This window comes from Clytia hemisphaerica, unplaced genomic scaffold, assembly GCF_902728285.1.
Source record: "Clytia hemisphaerica strain Z4C2 unplaced genomic scaffold, Clytia hemisphaerica genome assembly, whole genome shotgun sequence".
In the NCBI taxonomy this organism is placed as follows: domain Eukaryota; kingdom Metazoa; phylum Cnidaria; class Hydrozoa; order Leptothecata; family Clytiidae; genus Clytia; species Clytia hemisphaerica.
Genome location: NW_027103559.1, coordinates 54,010 through 78,505, shown reverse-complemented (window position 1 = coordinate 78,505; position 24,496 = coordinate 54,010). Strand labels below are relative to the sequence as shown.

The window sequence follows — 24,496 nt, the reverse complement described above, 5'->3', positions numbered from 1 at the left end:
ATATCGATAATTGCTTGCGTGAGATGACATTGTATGTTTCAAAACGAGATTGTAAGTTTCAATAGCTAAACTTCTTCGGTTTGTCGAGCTCAAAATTTCATTTCTATTTATACCGTTCGCTAATCTAACCATTTGCTAGTCTAAATTGAGTCTTTAACCCGTGGAGATTTCAGTGTTTACCAATAATTTACGGAATTTGGAAATCTCAGTATTGTTTTTAACCATAATTTCATGTTTTAATTTTTAGATTGCAATAACAGTATCTCCCACTGCCCGAGAATAGATTATCTGATTATTTTAATTGATTGTTTGTCAAACACTCATTAACATTACAATAATCGTGTTTTCGAGCCAATTTAGCCTCACGAAATACAGTAATCTTCGGGCACTTAACGTCATTCTTGCAATGACCCATGCAATTAGGATAGCTTCTTTGTTTTTGAATGATTGCAAAATGTAGCCACTATCATCCTATCGATACGAGACTGAGCCTTTCGCTTTAATCAGAAAACCTGTAGTCCATAATATTTTACCTAATATTTACACATATTTTAATCGTATTTACCGTACCTTATATATAAAATGAAGAAAAAAAAAAAAAAAAAAAAAAAAAAAAAGATAAGAAAGAAAATGAAAATACAAAAGAAAAATAAATAATCGTGCGAAAAAGAAAAAGAAAAGACAGAAACAAAATACAAAAAATAAAAAATCAAAACACGAAAAAAAGAAATAAAATAGAATTTTGAGAAAACATTTTACTAGGATTTTTTTTTTTACTTGTAATTATCGCCAAGTATCTTGATTTTACTTAGGATTACTTTTGTTATTTTTATATAACTTTAAAATCCAGTCTGGCTGATTCCAAATGATGATTGCATTGTATGTATATTGGAAATAATGGTGTTGTAGCATTACCAATTGACAAACTTATATTCTTATACGAGCGCATGAACTTTTCGCACTCGCTTCCCGTAATTCCGTGTAACAGATTTGGCCTCGGATCGTATTCATCGCATTGCTTCCGTTACAAGCAACCTTCTCTACATAGACGGAGTGTATGAACTTTTCACACTTGTATTCCGTTATATCACGAGCGACCTCTCCGGTCCAACACTTTCTTACGACTACTACGTTCGATTACGCCGTGGAGAATGTCATGGGACACTTCCTTGAGGAGAACCTGACACTTTCTTGGGACAAGAAAAATTCAACCCGTGGAGAATGTCAGCTGGAGCTTAATACCAGCTGGCCACCCCATCGGAAAATGGCTCTACCAAGACCAATATCACATAACGATCGATGATTAAACCTACGCAAATGCTGAAACATGCTCGAACCGCAACAAACATACAAATGAGATCCATGCGGCCCAAGACCAATATCTGTTACTTTATTTAAATCTAACGACATTCCATTGACATTCCGTTGACAGCTATAAAAGCTGCAACTTAAACGAAGAAAGACGGAGATTGAAAGAGACACGAATAGTGTATAACCTATTTTGTAAGATCATATAAACTAAACGCTGTCAAATTATTATAAGTTGAAATTGAGAATATAAGTTAATCGATGGTACGAAACCATATACAGTCTTAAATTACTGATCTCTCCGCTGAGCCGTCTCCCCCTTTGTTAGCCTAGTCTACAATATGTTTAAAATGCACTGTAAGGGTCGGAAAAACTAGAGATGCACTGTAAGGGTAGAAATTTCAGAAAATTCTTGAAAAATCTAGATATTTTGACCAAAAATGCTTGAATTTTGACCATTTTTGCACGAAAGGGATCGAAAATTTGGGGGAAAATGCACTCTATTGCTCTAAGGGTATGATTTTCACAGATTTTTGCTGCACTGTAAGGGTGCAATTTTAAAAGCCAATTTTTGGCCCGCACATACCGTCAGTCCGCAAACCCAGTGCCTCCCCCCCCCCGGGGTTTTGCCCCTTCATTACGCAAACTTGTGTTCATGACTGGCAGGTTTGGTTATTGTCTTCATAGCTATCATTTGAAGAAAGAACGATTCATAGCCATATATCCTGTTTTTTCTAAAATGGGGTTTGAAAAGTTGTGCAATATTCCACGGGATAATGAGCCCATAATTGCATTACTTATGATTTAAGGCGATTAGTTAGTGAATGTTTTCATTAAAAAGTCTACAAAATCTCGATCTTTCAAACCATTTACTAACTGTTGCATGATATATTGATGTGATGTACATGATGTATACATGAGAAGACTAAATGAAATGTTTGTTTTGAATTTAAACTGTCTTTTCATCTCTGGTGAAATGCTACACGTATTTTTTATCAGAACACCTTAATTTTGGCTGAGCCTGGATGTATGCTTATTTTTTCATCGAATTTCAGCCGCAGATGCGCTCTTATATTGGCATTCTTATTTGAAACCAAATATCTTAAGAAAAAAATTACGTTGAGGATAGACGTGAGGATGATGAACACGTAGAAAGGGAGCTGAAGCTCTATTCGAAAATGGGTGATTTAAGGGTGAAATTAATTATTCACTTATTATTGGAAAATATAAAGTCTGATTCTCAGATGGGGACGAGGACTCGAAGGACTCTCTCTTCTCCCAGGCTGGACATGCTCTTAAGATGTTCTTATTTTTTTGCCAAACTTCAGCCTCAATGTTCTTATAAACTGGGTTCTAATAAAAAAAACGTGTACCACCATATCCAGGAGTGTGCAATTGTCTTAAAAATGATTTCAAAATTACGAGTAAATGCTTTCCCCAAGAAGCTGATCTATTTATTCTTTACTGTCGTTTTTTATAAGTTTCCCATTTCACACTAAGATTCCTTTATTCCTTTGTCACTTTTCTAGACCCGGACCTCGGGTAGTTGAAAAATAAGCTTCAGAAAGTTAGACAGTTTTGTATGGGTAAGCACAAGATTTTCCGTACCCTTAGAAACAAATCTTTTCCAATCTCACGTCGGTTAGCTCGGGAAATATACCAGAAATGCTTCGGAAAAGTAACAAGCATCTTATAGTGCGGAAATGGGAAAAAAAAAGACGGTATCATCAATTTTCAACGTCTTTCTTGAAGGGAAATTTGCATTTGCGCATTTTCCCCTTTAAATTAAATATCAGATGAACAAATAACAAATGCACAAATCCTATGAAATAGGCTAATAGGTTCATTTTGAAGTTTGTTTTGATAGATATCATATATTTTAATCAACAGAAAAATGGTACCCAAACCCCATAAGCTTACACGAAAGCGTATTGCTATCATAGGCTGTGGACCAAGTGGAATGTCTATGTTGATCACTTTAGTGAAAGCAAAACAAAATGGTGATCAGATTCCTGATATTGTATGTTTTGAGAAACAATCTATAATGGGTGGACAGTGGGTGTATGAATGGCGAACGGGCGTTGATGAATTTGGAACGCCCGTTTATACGAAGCTTTGAGATTGAATAATGCAAAAGAAGCCCAAGAATACCAGGTATTCATCCTATCCAGTTCCTTAGTCCATAAGAAAAGCATGGCAGTTAGAAATAGTTTTCAATTGATCTGTAAAAACAACCAATGTCAATTGAATTCTATTTCGGCTGCAAACTCCGGTAACTGTCATTTTTAAATAGCAAACCATTATGTTAACATCTTTATCGTGGTCAGTCTTTATTAATAAGTCTAACATAAAAATTAAAAGAATATATCCTAGTAAGTGCGAGCGCAAACGCAAACCAATTCAGGAAATCAAACCGGAAATATCGGGAAATTGAGCTTGACTATCGCGATTGATCGGATTTACGCACAATAAATGAAAAACACTGGTTTTAAGAAACTTCTTAACCGGAGTTTAATAATCTCTAATTTATTATTTTCTCTTTTATTTTACATGTTCAGGGTTACAAATGTTATATTTCTTATATGTTATATTTCTTCAGGATTACACTTTCGATGAGCACTTCAAAAAACCGATATCATCTTACCCTCCAAGACATTTGATTCACGACTACATCCTTGGTCGAGCTAGAAAATACGATATCGAACGATTCGTGAAATTTTCAACATTTGTAAAGCAAGTGATCAAAAATGAAAATGGTGTCGGATTTTCGATCACTTATGAACATTTACCTACTCGAACATCAAGTCAAGAGTATTTTGATTACGTCATCGTAGCAAGTGGTTTATACACCACAGCGTTCTTTCCTGTATACCCTGGGATTGAGACATTTCCTGGTCGAGTTATTCATTCTAAAGATTTCCGAAGAAATGAAGAATTGATTCAGGTCCAGAAACTTTTGATCGTTGGGACGAGTTTCAGTGCAATGGATATTGCTCAGTTTCATCAGAAAGTAAACAGTAACTGCACACACTTATCTATCCTACCAAAAAGACGCGCCTTCAATCGTATATCCTGAATCGCCAAAAGTGCATAATATACCATGCTTGCTCAAAGTATCGGGAAAAACTTGCTTTTTCAAAGATGGAAGCAGCTTCGAATTCGATATGATCATTTTTGCAACGGGTTATCAAATCAATTTCTCCTTCCTGGAGCCTGATTTGAGATTAACTGCCAAAAAACACTCTTTGATTTACAACGATCTTTACAAAGGTGTTTTCTTACAATCAGAGCCCGATTTATTATTTATCGGGATGCTAATTCCGTCTTTTACTTTCGGGTTATATGATGCACAAGCATGGTTAATAAAAGAATTCCTTCTTGGTAGATTCGATACACCAGATAGAGCTCAGCGACAACAGGAGATTGACTTCTTGTGGGATAAATATCAGACTCTTGCAAAGGCAATGAAAGGTGACCGAAGATTTGCATACGTGATTTTAAAGTTCTACTATGAAGAACTGTTAAAGGTAAACTGTTGTCTCTTGATCTATTTTTCAGATTTCTGTAGGAATCTGGCAAAAATACCTCAATATGAAAATCACAGAAATATTTGCAATACCCCCTTCTCATAGACCCAATGGGACTCCTTCCCACTGGAGATATTGGCCAATGTCCCCAGTGGAAAACTAAACCCCAACTTTTGTCCCCGCTGAAAATAATCAAATAAACAAATCCTCACGGCTGCAAAATATTGTGTTATTTTTTCCATCCCGCTGAATTTCCTGACTACCATAGAGCTCAAATACCCAGCCATAAAGAAAATGGAGAATGTCACTCCCCATCTAGTTTTAGTCCATTATTTTTTACCCTAACTAGCTGAAAGAAGCCTACCGGGTTTGTGAGAAGGGGTGCTTTGCAACAAACTTTCAGTACACATACTTTAATAGTATAATGCAAACCCTTTGCACTGATTACATCAGGTGGAGTCACCAAAAAAACAAAACAAAACTCAGTCAAATTGCTCCCGATGAGAAAACACCCTCAAATTTTAACACATCGGGGAAACACACCCAGCTACCATTTCCACTGGGAGAGATTTACTGGATTTTTGAGTTGTAAGCGATAAAGTTAGAAATTCCGGGATGTTAAAAAGTAAACATTTTTATCCCCTTGGAATTTAACATCATAAAAGAAAAACAGGGTATTGCTATTATAAAGTCTATTCTAAAGACTCTTTGATCCAAGAAATTTCACCAAAATATTTATTCAATATAAAGTCATGATAAAAAGTTAACAAGTAGCCTGGCGGCATTACGGCCCAGCATAAGACGTCTTTCATTGTATCGAATGTACAATATTAATCTGACATCAAGTGGCCTATTCCCGTGACACTTCAAGGTCTCTCGAACATAGTTTTTCATATTTATATTTTGTTAAAATGTATATTTCTGGTACGCAGCCTCCCTTCTATGACCTCTATAGAGGTTTTGTAGATGGCACTGAATAATCTGTAGTATTTCAGATATTGTTTTTTAATAGAAATAACAGCACATGGGTCAAATTCCGTGTTTTCAGGTGTTTCCAATAGGTACGTTTTTTATAAGAATGTAAGGCAATGTTTATTGTAATAGAGCTATAGGAGTTTTTTGGACCTACCCCGGTGGGCTGTAGGTCCTATAAATTAACCTCTGTTCGTTCGTCCGTTCGTCCGTTCGTCCGTTCGTTAATAGCTTTTCTCGGGATTGGCTCATTAGTTTTTCCTAATTTTTGGCACAAAGATGCAAAATGGTAATGCCCAAAATGTGACGGAGCCCGATTTTCGAAAATTCATTTCCGGCCGAAAATGCCGGAAATATGCCGGAAAAACCGGTTTTTTGGCATTTTCTCGAGATTTCATCATTAGTTTTTTCTGATTTTTTGCACAAAGATGCGTATTAGCAATGCCTAAAACATGGATTAGTCCGATTTTTGAGAAAAATTCTATTCCGGCTGAAAATGCCGGAAATATCCCGGAAATCGCCGTTTTTGCAGATTTTCATTGGACTTTTTCCTTATATTTCGTTGTTTTTTCACACAAAAACATTATTTGTAGCAATGCCCACCATCAAGCATGGTTTAATTGTCAATAAAAGTGATTTTTGAAGCCGGAACTTTCTAAAAATCGCCGGAACAGCCTATTTTCGCCGGAAAAACGGTATTTCTTGAATTTCTCGAGCTGTACTTTATATTTTTTCATGAAATTTTGCACACTGATGCAAAATGGCAATACCTAAAATATGACAGAGCCTGATTTTCAATTAACGTACTTTTCCGGCCGAAAATGCCGGAAATATGCCGGAAAAACCGGTTTTTTGGCATTTTCTCGAGATTTCATCATTAGTTTTTTCTGATTTTTTGCACAAAGATGCGTATTAACAATGTCTAAAACATGGCTTAGTCCGATTTTTGAGAAAAATTCTATTCCGGCTGAAAATGCCGGAAATATCCCGGAAATCGCCGTTTTTGTAGATTTTCATCGGACTTTTTCCTTATATTTCGTTGTTTTTTCACACAAAAACATTATTGATAGCAATGCCCACCATCAAGCATGATTTAATTGTCAATAAAAGTGATTTTTGAAGCCGGAACTTTCTAAAAATCGCCGGAACAGCCTATTTTCGCCGGGAAAACGGTATTTCTTGAATTTCTCGAGCTGTACTTTATATTTTTTCATGAAATTTTGCACACTGATGCAAAATGACAATACCTAAAATGTGACGGAGCCCGATTTTCGAAATATATTTTTTCCCGGCCGAAAATGCCAGAAATATGCCGGAAAACCGTTTTTTTTACATTTTCTCGAATTTTCATCTTTAGCTTTTTCTGATTTTTTGCAGAAAGATGCGTATTTGCAATGCTCAAAACATGGCCGAGTTCGATTTTTGAGAAAAAAATTTTTCCGGTTGAAAATGCCGGAAATCGCCGTCTTTGCAGATTTTCATTATATGTTTTCCTTGTATTTCTATGTTCTTCACACAAAAACATTATTGATAACAATGCTCACCATCAAGCATGATTCAATTGTCAATAAAACTGATTTTTGCGACCAGAACTTTCTATTAATTTTTCCCTACAACCCTTCCCTCTCCCCCCATCAACAATCAATGATGAATTTATTGCGTTATGCATTTTCGCTAAACGATATATTTTCTGACTGATTTTTTTCTCCTCGCATTGCTATCTAACTTTCATCATCAGGTAGGTCCATTCAGCATCTAGCTTGTTTTTTAAGAAATAATTTTATTTTGTAGAACATAGATCTTTCATTTTACTGTTATTAGTATTACTTGTAATTATTCCATCGTATGTAATGCTTTTTTTATCTCCTTGAAAAAAATAACGTTCTACAAAAATTAAATGCTCTGTTCCTCCGTTAAGTTTGCTACCTGAAAACATCCTCGCTTAAAAGCCTTTTTATAAAAAATGATTTTAGCATGCACATTCTTCTACCTGGTTCGGAGCTAAAACGCACCTTCATTTCAGACTACAGAGTTTATTTCGACTTTTTGAAATTTTCTTTCCGCCAAAATTTCTTCCTTTAAGGTATTCGAAAACCCTGATCTACCTTCTTTTACTTTAGAAAGATTCTACTAAAAAAGGGAAGGGTTTACTCTTAGGTGCCAAATAAACGGCCCCCCCCCCGCTTGTTAATTTTTCGATTTTTTTCCAACCCCCCCCCGGACCTTATTAGGTCCCCCCCGTTTATTAATTTTTGAAAAAATTCCCAGCTACCAAAAGAAAAGTTCCTCTTTTTACTCTAAAAAGCCTAAATTTAGTCTATTTTGACCCTTTTTAGGGTTTTTTTAAGGTCCATTTTCCAACCAACCCCCCCCCGGTAATTAGGTCCCCCCCGTTTATTTAATTTGAAAATTTTTTCCAACCCCCCCGTTTATTCGAACCCCCCCCCCGTTTATTTGGCACCTAAGAGTAAGAAGTCTAGAAAGCCCTTTACTGGGAAGTGACGAGCCAACCTTAAAACCTCGATATATTGAACGAAGGTCAAATTGCCTAGTTCCATTAAAGTTGCCGATCGAACTACGATAAGCTTCGATCGATATCATGATTTTTCGCCTAAAGATTACTTTGCGAAGGGAAGAACAAAAAAATGACACAGGAAACTCCCAGGAAACTTCAATGTATATTTTAAAACGGTATTGTTAACCGAGTAAGCTGATTGAGTTAAGTAAGATTTGGCTGTTTGGCTTTGTAGTATGGTATACACTCCACCGACAGATCAGTGGTTTCGGCGTTGATTCCTAAAACGAAAAAGAAAATATGAAACGTCAATTTCTTATTGAATTGCTATTCTCTCCTAAAAAGGGGGAGTTATTATCTTCGAGTTAAGAAAATCGAGTTGTGTAACTCGATGACTTATTTTAAACAAACTTATCAAGTTATGTACTCGGTGACTTTATTTCATTAGGAATGTTAAGTAACTCGATACCTTATTTCATAAACAGATTCATTGAGTTAGGAAATAGTCATAACTCTAAGCATGGCGTCATGCTTCATAATTCGAAGACTAACTCGATATTTTATAACTCGATAAGATTATAAGCCCCTAAAAAGGCAGGGGAATAATTTTTCAGTGACTTCTTAATACTGCTAATGAGCCTATTTTTTCTATTCATGTCCTTGTCTTTTGTGAGAGAAAGAGAGAGCGAGATAGGAGGGGTGTAAATTTTTTCATCACAAAGTTAATTTTATAATGGAGCCCCCCATCTACATTTAATCAAAATTCGAAAGAGAAAACAAAAGTTTCAAATTATTTTAAGCAGCCCTAAAATGCAATTTTAAGTTTTAATTATTACAGTAAATAGAAAGAAAGACCCCGTCCATTTTTTGGTTTTGATCAGAGGGAAGAAATTTTTGTGGTTTTGGGTGTCTGTCAACCACACGAAATTGAATGCCACAAAAATTTCTTCTATTTAAAATGTACTCGACTTCCCCTTTAATTAAATACAACTTGCAGTTAATAAAACATAGTCAACTCACCTGTAAAGGATTGGAATCAAGATAGGATTTCTTTCTTGTCAGTAATTATTCGAGTGAGCACTAGAAAAAATGGAACATATTTTATAAGATTATGTTTCAGTAGAAAAATTTAATGCGTTTCGTTAAACGAATTGATGACAGTAGAATATGAGTAAAAACATGTGTTTTTCATTTTTCTTTATGTCCTAATAAGCGTGGCTTTATTTTTCTTGATTTTCTAATAAGCGCCGCTTTGCATCGGATTCTAGGTGTGGCGCTTATTTTGAAAAAAAATCTATAGGTGCAGCGCTTAGGGAGCGCTTAAAAGAGGGTCATTCTGGTATTTTTAATACATATAACTACATCCATTGTTTTAAACCAGAAATAGATTAAACATTATGCCATCTAATCTCAGACTGTGTCATTTTAATCACACACTAAAGTAAGACAAACTATTTTCAGAGCAAACGTAAATTGTTATCTTTTTCTTTGAGCATTGCTGACTGGTAGTAAAAGTACTGAAGTTTTCAAAAATTCCATGCAATAGAAGTTGAGAAAAAGGCCAAAAAGGCCAAAAACCACTCTTCCCTAAGGAAAAGCAAGCAAAATTGGGTTTGTTTACCTCCCTTTTAAAAAGCGATGGAGTGCAAAGACTGAGAAAAAAAATCCAGAAAACCGGAATTATGGGAAAGGTGTGGAGGGGTCCGACCGACATTGCTACGTTCTCCAAGCAACAACATTAAAAGGGAGCTGCACAGTCTATTTAATAGACACTATTATTTGTTAGCCATTCCAAATATATGGTTTCGGTGTATGGCGGCAATCGAAAATATGTTCCGTTCGCATCAAAACCACAGCCATTGATTACTTTTTTTTACGAGCGCACAAGAGTGTCATTTTGTTATTGTTTTATTTTCATGATTACATACAGAGTGAAACGAAGGACTGGTTTCTGTAAGCTCTCAAACTTGCTTAAATAGTAAGGGGGCCGTCCATATAGTAAGTACGCAAAGATTTTCCAAAAATTTGATACCCCCTCCTCCCTTGTACGCAGAGAACAATAGAAATGATGTCATTTAAACAATAGATGTACGCTTTTGCTAAACCCCCTCTCCCCCTTCACTGCGTACGTACTATATGGATGGCCCCAAGCAGTGCCCGCGGGCGAAAGATTTGTATGGATGTGGAAACTGTCCATTTTTCTAAAATGGTATTTGTATTCCAGTTTATTTGGCAATTTGGTGTGCACGGTTTCAATTTCAATTTGAAGCCGCCATTTCTTTATTATTCATTTGCGACCAGCGAAGTCTTGAAGATGGTGGTGTGATTGTTGTAACTGGACCGTAAATGATGTAGAGGATATGACGATAGTAAATTAGGTGATTTCAAAGTTTTTAGTATTTATTCGCTCGCTCGATGAAAAATTGCAACAATTTTCCGACTTGTCAGACTTGGAATCTTTTACTGCCAATTTCTTGGTCGGTCGGCTGACACAAACAGAACATATTTTTGATAGTCGCCTATATTAAAAAAATGTCTCAATGATTTAATTAATTACCTTTTGAAAGAAATGTATATGATGATAGCAGGGAGCAGATTCGCGATTGAGCAAGAAACTACAGTCAGCACCAAATGATATGGATGTTTGTATTTGCACTATTTGTAATAAATACCCACAGGATCACAGGAAAAACTACTTTCAGCATCAATAATGATAGTTACAACTGGTAAAAAAACCGGCAGGTACAAAATGCATAAAACATAATGCATATTGCATAATGCATAATAGTATTGTGTAATTTACAGAACGCTTTTATATTTTCTAAAACTCTCCTTTGTAGAGGCTAAAACCGCAAACTTTTCGAATCCAAACGAAAGAGAAAACATTCGAATCATATGCACTGTTATTGTCACGTGACCACCGAAAAACCACATCAAAAGGATGCGCTGTTTGAAGTGACCGCCCTTCCCGACCAGGGTTTTCTGTCTATTGACTATGATTGGAGTTTTTTTAGAATTGGTACCCAAGGAGAAGCCATTGCAATGTTAAAAATTAACGTCTAACGCCGCTACATCATCAAAAGAATTTGAGGAAAAGTAGACCTAGCGCTCTCGATGCATTTACACCGCTATCGAGTAGTGCCGACATTAGGGTACCAATTTTCAAAAAACTCCGATCAAAGATTTTGCTTGGCTGGGATTGAGAAGCTTTGTCCAGGGTATATAAAGGTCAGTGATCACATGACTTTCCGCGGCAAAGTATTGATAATTAGCCTGTAATCTTTGTTTTCCTCAAATAATGAAACGAGCTCCGTCTACCATGCGAGTTACTTACAGCGGGCACAGTGCAAATGAAAGGCCCTTACGCTAACCGCGCTGGGCCAATAAGTGATTGACCCCAAAAAACAGCAGAAAACAGCGTTTTTAGACGTCAATCAGCTTATAACTTTGTTTGATATCTTTTGACTGGATGATTATTTTTGAGAAATTTTTTCACAGTGATGACGTTCGATGATCAAGGATTCATTTCAGTGAAAATAATAGTTACAGCACTTTTCTACAAGATCTTCATTTTTTTCTTCTTCATTTTCATCTTCATTTTTGGAATTTTTTTAAACATTTTTTTTATTTCAAATTGTTCCACTCACTAATATCTTTTCAATGATACCAAATTTATAAAGATTGAAGAATTCCTTCGAAAGTTATAGGTAAAAGAAAAAAGAGTGCACACTGATCCTGAACAGACTTTAGAGATATAATGACATATTCGGCTCTAAAAGGCCCTAAAACCTTTTTGAGAATAATTCACGAATTTCGAAATCGTACAAAAATGACAAAAAAATACCTTTTATTTTGATTTTGGTGCAATTTGGCGAGAATTAATTTTGGCAAATGGCCTACAAATAAAATTGTTGGTGAATATTTGGTCGAATTCGACGAAATTTCTTTCCGCCAAAATTTTTTCTCTTTAATCTGTATCTTATTTTAGGAAACTCCGGGTCACCCTCAGTTTATCAACGAACTGATGGTCGACATGCAAGCAAACAACAATGAACGAGGAGCTACGAATGCAATCACTTTCCGTGAAGATCAATACGTTTCGACGTTCACAAATACTAAAGCAGCTTCTAGCACTTCTGGATAGCCAACTAAATTTGGTTTTATTGTCTACGTTGTTTGTCAAATTTCTAACTTCCCTAGGATTTGTACATTTGACCATTGTAGTAGCACGAAACTCTGAGAAGTGTACTTTTTACTTACTGTTGCGATGAAAGATATCTTTTAATTTTTTACTTGGCTCTGGTTCCATTTATCACTCTGCAACATCGACCACAAGTAAAACTAACTAAGGAAATATTTTTGTTTGATTGTTTCGGGAGGGGGTATTTAGGCAAAATGTGTGCTGGTTGTGTGTGGACAAAAAGGGTCGGTTTTTTCACCTTACGAAGTCTCTCTAACAGTTGTAAAAATCCAAAGATTTTGAATCAATCTCTCTAAGAGTCAATCTTTTTTTAGTTTTGAAAGAAAATATTGTGAAGATAGTCTCTCTAGGGTAAGACGAAATGTTTCAAAAATGTCTCTAAGGGTCACTTTTTCACTAAAAATTGGTCGCTCTCTTGGTCGATTTTCGGAGGTCTGGTCAACACATATCCAACATTCATTAACCCTAGTAACCAAACCTGGGTTTAAGATACATGCTGATGAAGTCATGTAAAGAAAAGGTAAAGAAGATTTCAATGTATAAGCAGTCTCTTTATTTTCTGATCAATCTGCTGCTTTTACGATTTTAAGTTATTCTGTAAGTATAAGAAATTTTGTAGACTATGCTATAGTCTAAAAGACGAGTTTCATCTAAGAGGAATAAACGTGAAGACGGGAGTTTTTTCGGGGGTAGCTGTTGTAAACACAAACTCTATTTTCCGCCGAGCAACATATTACGTTTTATAATATACAAACAAACTATGTTATATCCTAATAATATATTATACGGACGATAGCATCGTCTAGTAATTAAGTATATTCATTTGGTGGCTGTCGGTGGAGCCGAGAGTGAGGGAGACTATATCCCCTTTTTCTATGTGCGCTAGACCTGGAAAATCGAATGCTGAGGTGGAGCGCTACATCTACTCTCATCTCCCAGTAACCGCCTAGATCAGATTACCCAACTAAGCTACTCATTCGCTGAGTTTGCGGTGACAGGGGATCGAATCCACAACACTTAGACTGTAAGACTAATGTTCTACTGACTGAGCTACCCGGTCACTAGATAACCCTAAAATATCCCTAGATCAACGATGCATACCAATCTGACACAAGACGCTTTCTTAACATTCATCCAACGTTATAATGAATATTGAAAATGTTAAATGAATATTGAAAGAGCATTATTTGCCAGCTAAGGATCAATTGGTCTGCTCGGCTACTGACATCCATTAACGGATTCGTGCTCCTTATATTACTGGCAATCTTTTTAGAGGTCTGCAGTGCAGACTACTTGTCTGCATGATAACCTCCGTCCAAGGTAGTACATAACCTTGTTTGATTGTTCATCAAACGCCCATAAGATCCAATAATGTTATCAGATTGATGAAACAAGGTTATCACTTATGTGCTAACTGGAGTAAGTTGACTAACTTAATCCTTGAATAGATCTGGAGCATTTCATGTTGTATTCCATCCACAAGGAGATCTCAAACACTTGTACCATAAGTACAAAAGTTTAGAATTTTTATTAATGGAGGTCAATTGGAGTACTTATGGAGGCAGCAATCTACCGAATACTAAGGAGACACGGCCCTTAAAGTGATCAGACCCGGAGGAACAACCGTAAAAGTGGAGAGGCTGTAGGCTCAAAATGAGATAAAATTCGTTAAGGGATTTGAGAAAAAATCTCACTCATTTGCTCAAAAGTTGGGAGGCTGAAGTCTCCCCAGTCTCCCCGCTTCTGCCGGACCTAGTGATTGATGCGTGATGTGGATTAACTGAACACGAATAATTTCTTCCGTTCCGCGAGATCCAGGATGGACAGTTCGTAAACAGTATACATTTCGATTGCATTAATACGTTGTTTTGGTCGAAGTTAGTATATATCCTGACTTAATAGTAAGAAGACATTGCATTGACGTCAAAAGAGGGCTATGCATCACTTTAGACGGCCCACTTTATGATTATGCCCTCTTTAATTCACAATTAGAATAGGCAGGGCAAAAAGTGGGCCGTCTAAACTAGAGCTAAGTCTCCAAAGCCTTAGTATGTTCTTAGAATATTCTTAAATTTTTGGGCCTCGAAGCCTTATGTTCTTATATAGTTTGTTCTTATAAAAAAAAAATGTGTACCTATTTTGCATCAAAACTGTGTAATTGAAAATCATTCTTTTTTGAAAATCAACATTCAATAAATTTTTTATGGAATATATAATCAAAGATAAACAAGTTATACTTTTATGGACCTACCTGGTTATCAAAACTAATCAATGAACATTGAAACAATGAAACACATAAGACATAACTGGACAAAATAAAAAATATATAATGAAAGCATGCCTATTGGGAGAAATTATCAACCCTATTGAAAAAGCTAAAAAAATTATTATAAACGCTTTTCTTTATAAAAACAATCTACTTTCAGAAAAATACACAGCTTAATAAATAAGGTTTCTAGAAAACTCGAACCATCGCGCTCTACCGTGACATTTTCTTCTTTGAGAAAAAAAAAAAAGTTTTATTGACAATCGAAACATGATTGATGGTAGCTATCAATGATGTTTTTTTTATGAGGAAAAACAAAGAAATGTTAGGAAAAAGCCCAATGAAAAGCTGCAAAAACGGCGATTTCCGGCATATTTCCGGCATTTTCGGCCGGAAAAAAATTTTTAGAAAAAAATCGAACTCTGTCATGTTTTGAGCATTGCGAATACGCATCTTTCTGCAAAAAATCAGAAAAAACTAAGGATGAAAATTTGGGAAAATGTCAAAAAACCGTTTTTTCAGGCATATTTCCGGCATTTTCGGCCGGAAAAAATGTTTTTCGAAAATCGGGGTCCGTCACATTTTAGGTATTGTCATTTTGCATCAGTGTGCAAAATTTCATAAAAAAATATAAAGTACAACTCGAGAAATTCAAAAAATACTGTCTTTCCGGCGAAAATAGGTTGTTCCGGTGATTTTTTAATAGTTCCGGCTTTAAAAATCAATTTTATTGAAAAATTGAAACATGCTTGATGGTGGGCATTGCTATTAATAATGTTTTTGACTGAAAAAACAACCAATTATAAGGATAAAGTCTAATGAAAATCCAGAAAAACGGTGATTTCCGGCATATTTCCGGCATTTTCGGCCGGAAAAATTTTTTTCTCAAAAATCGGACTTGGCCATGTTTTGGGCATTGTTAATACGCATCTTTAAGCAAAAAATCAGAAAAAACTAATGATGAAATCTCGAGAAAATGTCAAAAAACCGGTTTTTCCGGCATGTTTCCGGCATTTTCGGCCGGAAAATTTTTTTCTTCGAAAATCGGGCTCCGTCACATTTTGGGCATTGCCATTTTGCATCTTTGTGCCAAAAATCAGAAAAAACTAATGAGCCAATCTCGAGAAAAGCTGGTAACAGACGGACGGACGGACGGACAGACGGACGGACAGACGAACAAAGGTTAATTTATAGGACCTCCAGGTAGGTCCAAAAATATACTTTCCTTTTTGCAGTAACCTTTTACCTTATCGTTAACAAACTTAGGGGTGCAATACCGAATTTTTGGATGTATAATACAATTTATTTACAAAGATTTTCAAAGATTGCATACATCATTGAGCTCCCTGCTAAGAAGTTTGTTTTGGTATATTAAACGGAAATGATTTCCAAATTTTTTTATTACTTATCATCAACAACTTCTAATTGTACTTTAAATTATTGTATAGAATTTGATCAAGTTTTGATAAATAATGCCATTAAATATTACATTATTTGTTATGCAAAGTCCAAAAACTTCTTATCGTACTTTAAAATAATTTGATCAAGTTTTGAAAATTATAAATAATGCAAAATAAATGTTGTATTATTTGTAATGAAGTCTCTTGCACAAACAAACAAAAACATTTCCCCTTAAAAAACCCTATAAAAGGGGTCAACATACTAGAAATTTCAGTATCAGCTGACAATAGACAAGCTAAAAGGACAACTATACAAAAGAAGAAACAACAGCATTAAACAAGCAGTATGAATTTGACTTTAAACATTGTAAGCTACCCTGCCTATCTTTCAATTTTTCAAAGTTTTTATGTTTGTTTCTCTTCAAAAAGAGACTGGGTCTAGTGGCACGGATTTGCTACCACCTCAAGAAACGCCAAAAAAATCAAGTCGGCCAAATTACACCGGGCCACTTATATTATCAGCGCCATCCAGTCTATCAAAAAGCTATAAGTGGTCCCCGGGCTATAAGTTCATTGACCGTACAATAACTGGTGCGATCTTTACACGGTCGTGAGTAACAACATTGTTATTTTAGACGACAATAGCTCACAGTTATATAATAAGATGATTGAATAGTCTTATCCCCTCGATGTGACGTCATGAAAAAAGCCTAAAAGTATTTTAATGAATGAAATGACAAAAAGACTAGTAACTTTTGAACAGCCATTCCATCATTTCATCTGTTTTCATTTTTTAGGCTCGAATCTTGATCTTCGTTATCTTTGCTTTACAAAATATTTTGGCGACGCAAATTAACACTGATGATGAAATTGAAATCAAGGTCTCCAAACATGACCAAAAGGATCATATCCAACCTTTCAAGAATCATTTGATGTCTGTCTTTAATCGAAACAAAAGATCATTATCTCCAGTACCTGTCTGTAAACCAACAACAACTACTGTCAATCTCATTGTTGGACACTGTCTAAAGAATATCACCATTGATCTCTGTAAAGGTATTTGCCAGCCTGGTGATAAAGGAGAATGCAGACAATGTCATGAAAAAACATTCAAAAATGTTTCTATAGCTGAAGGTTGTAAGGTTGTAATGGTGACAAATTGGACAAGCAATTTTATCTGCGTTCTGCCACATCCTGCTTTTGTGGGACATGCGGTGGCAAAAAAGTTATCAATTAACTACAATCATGGACATTAATGTCTGAAAATAACACTTGCAAATGCTGGAAAAACAATGAAATAGCCCCCCTTCTTCCCAGTGGCAATGTTTAGTGTGAACGGCCTTCCCACTGACTTTTCAAATGCCCTTAAACATTGCCACTTGGGGGAAGGGGCGAAGGGGGGATGAAGCTTATATTCTACCCTTGTCTCACAATTTTTCTCCATGAATGTATTTCCAAATAATATTATTGTAATAATTATGAATGAATATATGAACAAAATATTCTAATTGAAAGATACACTAAATTAAACAATTCCTTCAAGCGAAAGTTAATTTTCATTTTTCTCACCATTTTAGAAAACAAGTTTATTTAGAAAACATTATTTTTTAAATTCTGAAGTTCAAAGGTAAGGAAACTCAAGTTAGGGTTGTACACGCTTTTTTTATAAGAATACACTTCATAAGAATGTCCATGATGAAAATGGCCAAAAAATTAAGAATATGCTAAGAATATCACCATCATGGAATTTTGCTAGGAATGCCATTTTTAGAGCATTTTCAATCATAAATTGTCATTTACCCCCAAGTAAGATTCCCTCCTTTCACAAAAATGCCTATTTATTCTTGAGACGCATGTACTAAATAATAAATCTAGTCTGAATTGGATCCTAATCTAAGAATTCTGTAAGAATATTTTCCCAAATAAGTTAAAAATATCCATGATGAAATGGATTTACACGATTCTTATAAAAAAAATCGTGTATACAACCCTGTTTCACACAACACAAATTTGTTTGAGTTATGGAGAAATTTCGAGTTATGGAGTAATGTTTATAAGGCAATAAGGCAACTGAAGGGACAAGAGAATTTGTTTCAGTTAAGGCAATATTCGATTTATAGAGGTTCGAGTTAAAGAGACTCTACTATACCCTCTGAATCCATCACATTGGAGAATCGCAGCCCAGCTGACACACAACGTTGTTTCAACGTTTATTTAACGTTCACAACATCCATATAACGTTAGATAAACGTTGAAAAACGTTGTGTGCCAGCCAGCTGGGAGCATAGGATTCACAAGGAAGTAAAACATGGGTGTAAGTAACTTACCTTCAAGTTATAAATCGTTGCATTGCAGTTGTTGACAAAAATGTCTTGGTTAATTGTAGAGATGCAACTATCGACAATATTATGTCGTTTTGATCTTCTCACCATACTCACCATTGAAGCATAATGAAAAGATTTGTGGGCTGGTAATGCTCTTTTTTGGGGAGCATAGATCTATGTAAGAAAACAAATTATGGTGAAATTAGTTAATTGACATTGTATAAACTATTTACGGAAAAGTTGCTCTCCAAAAATTTCCAAATTTGATTTGAAAGATTAGCCTTTGTACTGTATAGCGAGGAAAGTTCAAGGAACTTGACGAGGGCTTCTAAATTATAAAATGTTGAATTATAGTGACTTGTTTGATATTTGTTAAGCTTGTGATCGGATTGCAAAAAAAGCGATTGAACAGTGTTCTAAGGCCTGTAGTAGGGGGGCAAAAGGCCTGATAAACAAATTTGAGTCACAGCGTTTGGCTTGGTAGGCTAAACATGGTGAGCTTTATAGAATTATAGAGTGTCAACTTTCAAAGTTTATTGATATTGTATTTCTAATCTTTATAGAGTATTCGAGATATTTAACTTCGTTCCAAGATGACTCATTTCAGTATTGAATTTGTATCCTATGTATTCTAGAATAAGAAAACTCCAACTAGAGTACAACGTTGGTTGAACGTTAAATGGACATATTATTAATGTTTTGTAGCAGCAACGATACACAGTAAGGATGGAATTTTCAGCAAATCTTTGCAGAAAATTTTGAGATTTAAGGATTTGAGAAAAATACACTGTAAGAGTATGATTGACGATTTTAAAAGCTAAATCCGCCGCACATACCCGTCATTTGGTAAACCCACGCACCCTAGCCCGGGGTCCACTTAAAGCTTTTTTATAGACTGGATGGCGCGATTAAGTGGCCCGGTAATATGCTTTTGCTTACACCGCCCTTACGCCAGGAAAAAAAGAATGAAGCAATGTTTTTATTTGAAAATAAGGAATTCAAAATCTATTATTGATGTTTGTTTCTTAATTATATTTTCAACTTCAAGTAGCTTTTTTGTTATTTGGATTTTAAGTATTTTTTTTCTCAAAATGACATCCTCGTCAGATGCTCCTAGTCTACTTCACTGGACTAGCGTCATCAAAAATTACTAGAAAGCAAATTTCAGCCAGAAGTAGACTCCCGTCTAATCCCCCGGGCAAGGATAAATTAATAAATTCATGTACGTACATTTTCATTGTTGTTGTCATGAATTTTCTCATAATGAGTGACTTCACCGTTTTATCCAATTGTCTTGATTTCAAGGTTTCCATGAGATGCACAAATCTCAAAACTTGCGTCAGAAAACGTCACGAAAAATAAAGCAACAGTAATCTAAACAAGATTCAAACAGATAGTTTTTGTTAAGTAAGTTAGTAATAAGTACATAAATTTAACCTGAGATCAGATTGTGATTGTAAGAAAATTATGACCAGCTCTTATCAGGTTACATAGATAGGAATGAGTCTCGTGATCCTTAAAATTTAGCAATAATACACTCTTCTTGAAATGTATGAAATAATTGCGATCTTCGTTCTCAAAAACATGTTGCTACGATACTTTAACTTTGTCAGACATAATTAATGTTGGCAAGCGTTTGCGGTTTTGTATCAAAATTAAAAACGGTCTTTTGGGAAAAACTATTATATGTGTAAATGTTGGTTGAAGTAATTATTTCATTTGAAAACGAAGCCGCAACACTGTTGATTTTATCTCAAGAAGTGTGTATTTTGACCCTTAAAATATTCTTAAGTAATTTTAAATCATAGATCAATTGAATTAATCAAAAATCAGGCAAAGATTGTCTCCTTTATTTTCTCCTGTGAAAAATTATGAAATTTCATTTCCATCTTAACTGAAACCGATTCTCGCCATTTACACTGAAAAGAACGCTGAAAGTTACGTAAAAAAAGATTTCATTGGGTTACTTAGAAAGAGGTGTATGGTCATAGACACAAACTTTGAAATTAAACGTACACGTTTTTTATAAGAACAAGCTAAATAAGAATAAGATGGCCAAAATACTCATAGAAGGGACAAAAATGCCTACAAAATGGTGAAAATAAGAACATGTTAAGAACATTTTAAGGCTTGAAACTCAAAAAGTTCGAAGCATCCGAAGGCTTAAAAGATTTTGTATACTCTTATAAAAAACGCTGTAGATCTTAAAAAAGAAAATGTTGACGCATAGTTGATACTTACCAATGAATTCCAAACCATTTTATTTGTTATGAGATAATCAAGTTTGATATCTTTGAGTTTCTCTAATGTTTCTGGCTGACTTCTTACCTCTGCAGTTTGTGTATCAGTGAACCTTATACCTCCTCTATATAAAGATTTCACCTTTTTAAGCCCACTCGTTTTCCTGGTGGTCTGATTACCAAATATAGTTATATTCTAACTGAGAGGAGGTGTATTAAGATTTTAATTATAGATTTATTGCTTAATGGTTGATATTTTTAGATTTTATTTTTTAAACTCGAAAGATCTTTATAATGAAATTACAGTTTTTAATGCAGTACAAAAGGCTATATTGCTTGGTTGACATTTGGATAGTATTTAGCATCCGAGGGGGGGGGGGCGCCTTTACGTAAAATTGGGAACGGGGATATGCCGCTGGTCAGGGTCCCTTTTTTAGGCTCTGAAGATAGCTGGCAGGGTTCCAAATTAACTGATTTTCAAAATTTTAATCTGACAGGGTCCACTTTAGTCTGAATCGCAGACCTCTACAAAACCCCAGGTAGTATAGGTCTGCTTAATGATCTACCAACCGCTTTCCGGTTTGCAAAGGAAATCTTAGCGAGTTAATAATTTGATTGACATTCTTGATGTGCACGCAACGATCGTTTCGAACGTTTTCAATGGAATGTTTACATTTGAAATTCGAATCCCAGACCAGAAAAACAAAACAGAAAAAAGATAAAAACCACAGATCTGTAAAGCCCGAAGGGCTAGATTTGCGGCTTTTATCGAAAAGTGAAGCCTAGGTTTGGAAGGATTTCCTACCAAAGTCACGTGACTAAAATATGCAATTTCCCCGGTTTGAGAGATGTGAAATAGCGTTTGCCGCCTACTTTTTTTGATCTCGCGCTCCGAAAACAATTAAAATGCTAGATCCTATCCACCCGGGCCACCGGCACGAAATTTAAAAAGTCAAATTTTTGCTAATTTTTGCTTCACTTTTTTTTTGCTGGAGAAAGCTTAAAGTTGCTTATCTACACGCTTTTTTTTATAAGAACAAACTATATAAGAACATAAGGCTTCGAGGCCCAAAAACTTAAGAACATTCTAAGAACATTCTAAGGCTTTGGAGACTTGAAAACATGCATTTTCTTAAGAAATTACATCAAAATGCTCAAAAAATGCTGAAAATAAGAACATTTTGAGAACATTTTTAGGCTTCAAATTCAAAAAACTAAGAACATCCGAAGGCTTCGAAAAATTTTGACGTTCTTATAAAAAAAAAACGTGTAGCCCTTCGGGCTTTAAAGATATCTGTGATAAAAACAATCTGATGCGCACATTTTGAACAGTCTGTAGATTTATTTTTGACTTTTGCTTTTAAAGATATCTGGTCTGTAAATTTATCAAAACTTTTCCATCACGCTCTTCGGTGGAAGCTCAAAAAAATACAAATATGAACACAAAAGTGAAAGAAAACAACCAGAAACACTCCAATCTCTTCAAAGACCTGAAGCTAAGTACCTGAAAAGATACAAAGGCACACACAGTATTAAAAAGTGAAATGCCTAAGCTGAAGAAAAGTTCTTTGTTTGTTTTAACATTTAACAAGGGAACAACAACACTCCCTTTTGTAGAATCATAAAGAAGTAATGTCAGAAACATTCGTTATGACCCCCAAAATGTACTGTATATACATAGCTAGAATACCTTGAAATAATCTGCAACATATCTGTAGAACTGACAAAACGGGGACAAAACATTATCTGGAGCCAAAGTGATCAACGAATCCAGTGTAATAAAAATTATACACTCATACAAGTCCAAATTCAAGCATCAAAATGTAGTTTTATGAAGCAAAATTTTGTTGGTGCACACAGAAGATACATCAGGGCACTTAAATTCAATAAATCTAATTTCTCATCTTTTACAAAATCTCCATATTAAACAAGAAAAGAGGAAGAAAAACAAGCAAACTTCCTTCCGCCTATTTTTTTTCGAAATCCAAATATATTTTCCAATCTATGATTTGGTGCTCGCAGATAATTCAAACATTGGCCTTTTCCAGAAAAAAGTTTTACCCCCACTGTTGAGGATATTGATTTTTCGAAGTATCGAACCCCCTGGATATCCTACTTTATTAGTAAAGACCCCCTGGATGTCCACTCTTAAAAATATGCTCAACCCCCTGGATATCCTCTCTTATAAAGATGCTTACCCCTGGATATCGTATTTTTTATTTGAAAAGGCACTTTACCCCCTGGATATCCACTCCCTTGTAGATATTTAATCCCTGGATATTCACTTTTGAACAAAAATCGTTAACCCTCTGGATATCCAATATCCTCAACAAGGGGGGCACGGACTATTTCTGGAAAAGCCCATTACGTAATGTGATATTTGTAGACACTCGCCGGCTAAAAATGTCTTTAGCCGTATATCGGCTAAAGGCGGCAAATCTCTGGACAAAGGAAATATCGCTTATTAAGCATCCTCTCTAAGGATCACAAATCCGTTAGTGGATGCCAGCAGCCTAGGTCGCGCCCCCCCCCCTAGGTCCACTTTCGATTATTTTGGATAATTTTCAAGGTGGAAATTAGAAACGTTTTCAATTTTTCGTCTACTTTTAGGCATTTTTACCAATTTTCAGGGTGAAAATTAAAAAGAATTTCGACTTTTTATTCTGACAGGGTCCCAAACTTACCAGACATTCATATCTGACAGGGTCCACTTTTCAAACTCCAGTGGCACGTCCCCGTCGGCCGTCAAGGTTAGTGCCACCCCCCCCCACAGAGAAACAAGTGTTCTTTTTTCGTGATTTTCATTCCAAAATGTTCTAAAAACTTCTAAGCTTACTTTATTCATTAATAGCGACCTTTAGCATCTAGGATGGCGACTTGAATGAGGACGTGACGTAAATCATAAAATCAAAAGGAAATTTTTAGCTAGATTTGATATCACATGGATAGTACTCTTCCTTTACCGTCTTCGTCACAAAGGCGACGTCAAAAAAGAAAATTCAATTTCTAGCCTGGATTCGTCAATCATAAGAACACATTATATAACATAAGATTTCGATGGCCAAAATGTTAAGAACACGTTTAGAACATATTAAGACTTCGCAGACTCCAAAACGCCCGATTTCTTACGAAAATGGTCAAAAATACTCAAAAAATGGCGAAAAAAAGAACATGCTAATGACATTCCTAGGCTTAAAACTCAAATAGTTAAGAACATCCAGATTCAAAAGTTTTGGATGTTCTTATTAAAAACGTGTATCTTTAATTCTTTCTAATTATTTCTAAAATGCACTAATCGGTCACTATGAAGATCCATATGAAGATCCACTTGTGATGTCTGAGCAGCAGTGGTATGGCGAATCGCAATGCCCAGGGGGATGAAAGTTGGATATTCCATCGAAGATGGAAATTCTATTTCTCCTAACTCAAAAACACCAGTGGGGATGGTTTTGGAGGGTAAATTCCAGTAGAGGGTGGTGACACGAGGGTGTATATTAGGACAGCTAACAAGCTAGTTTTTTTTTTTTGTTGTCAAATATTTATATGAACATTTTTATTGGATTAGAAATTCTGTTGGTTTAGGGGCCAATCTCATATCGATGTTTCCCACAACTAACGTCAAATTGATGCGAATGAGGGGGGGGTCAGAGGCACTGACGCTAAGAAAATCAACCAAACTATCGATTTTCAGTCCTGATTCAATTCTAGTTTTTCTAACAGGTAAACCAGATATTTCTTTATTT

The 24,496-nt window shown here is 35.4% G+C and overlaps 2 long non-coding RNA genes across 2 annotated transcripts; one reads left to right on the top strand and one right to left on the bottom strand.

Annotated features, from left to right (window-relative positions):
* Window positions 1-3,189: 3,189 nt before the first annotated feature.
* Window positions 3,190-12,577, top strand: LOC136800538 (uncharacterized). Its single transcript, XR_010845719.1, has 3 exons — window positions 3,190-3,462; window positions 3,908-4,835; window positions 12,311-12,577. It is a non-coding gene; the product is annotated as an uncharacterized lncRNA (long non-coding RNA).
* On the bottom strand, window positions 8,467-11,054 carry LOC136800545 (uncharacterized). The gene is made up of 3 exons (XR_010845722.1): window positions 10,880-11,054; window positions 9,343-9,402; window positions 8,467-8,603 (listed from the first exon to the last, which is right to left on the bottom strand). It is a non-coding gene; the product is annotated as an uncharacterized lncRNA (long non-coding RNA).
* Window positions 12,578-24,496: the final 11,919 nt, after the last annotated feature.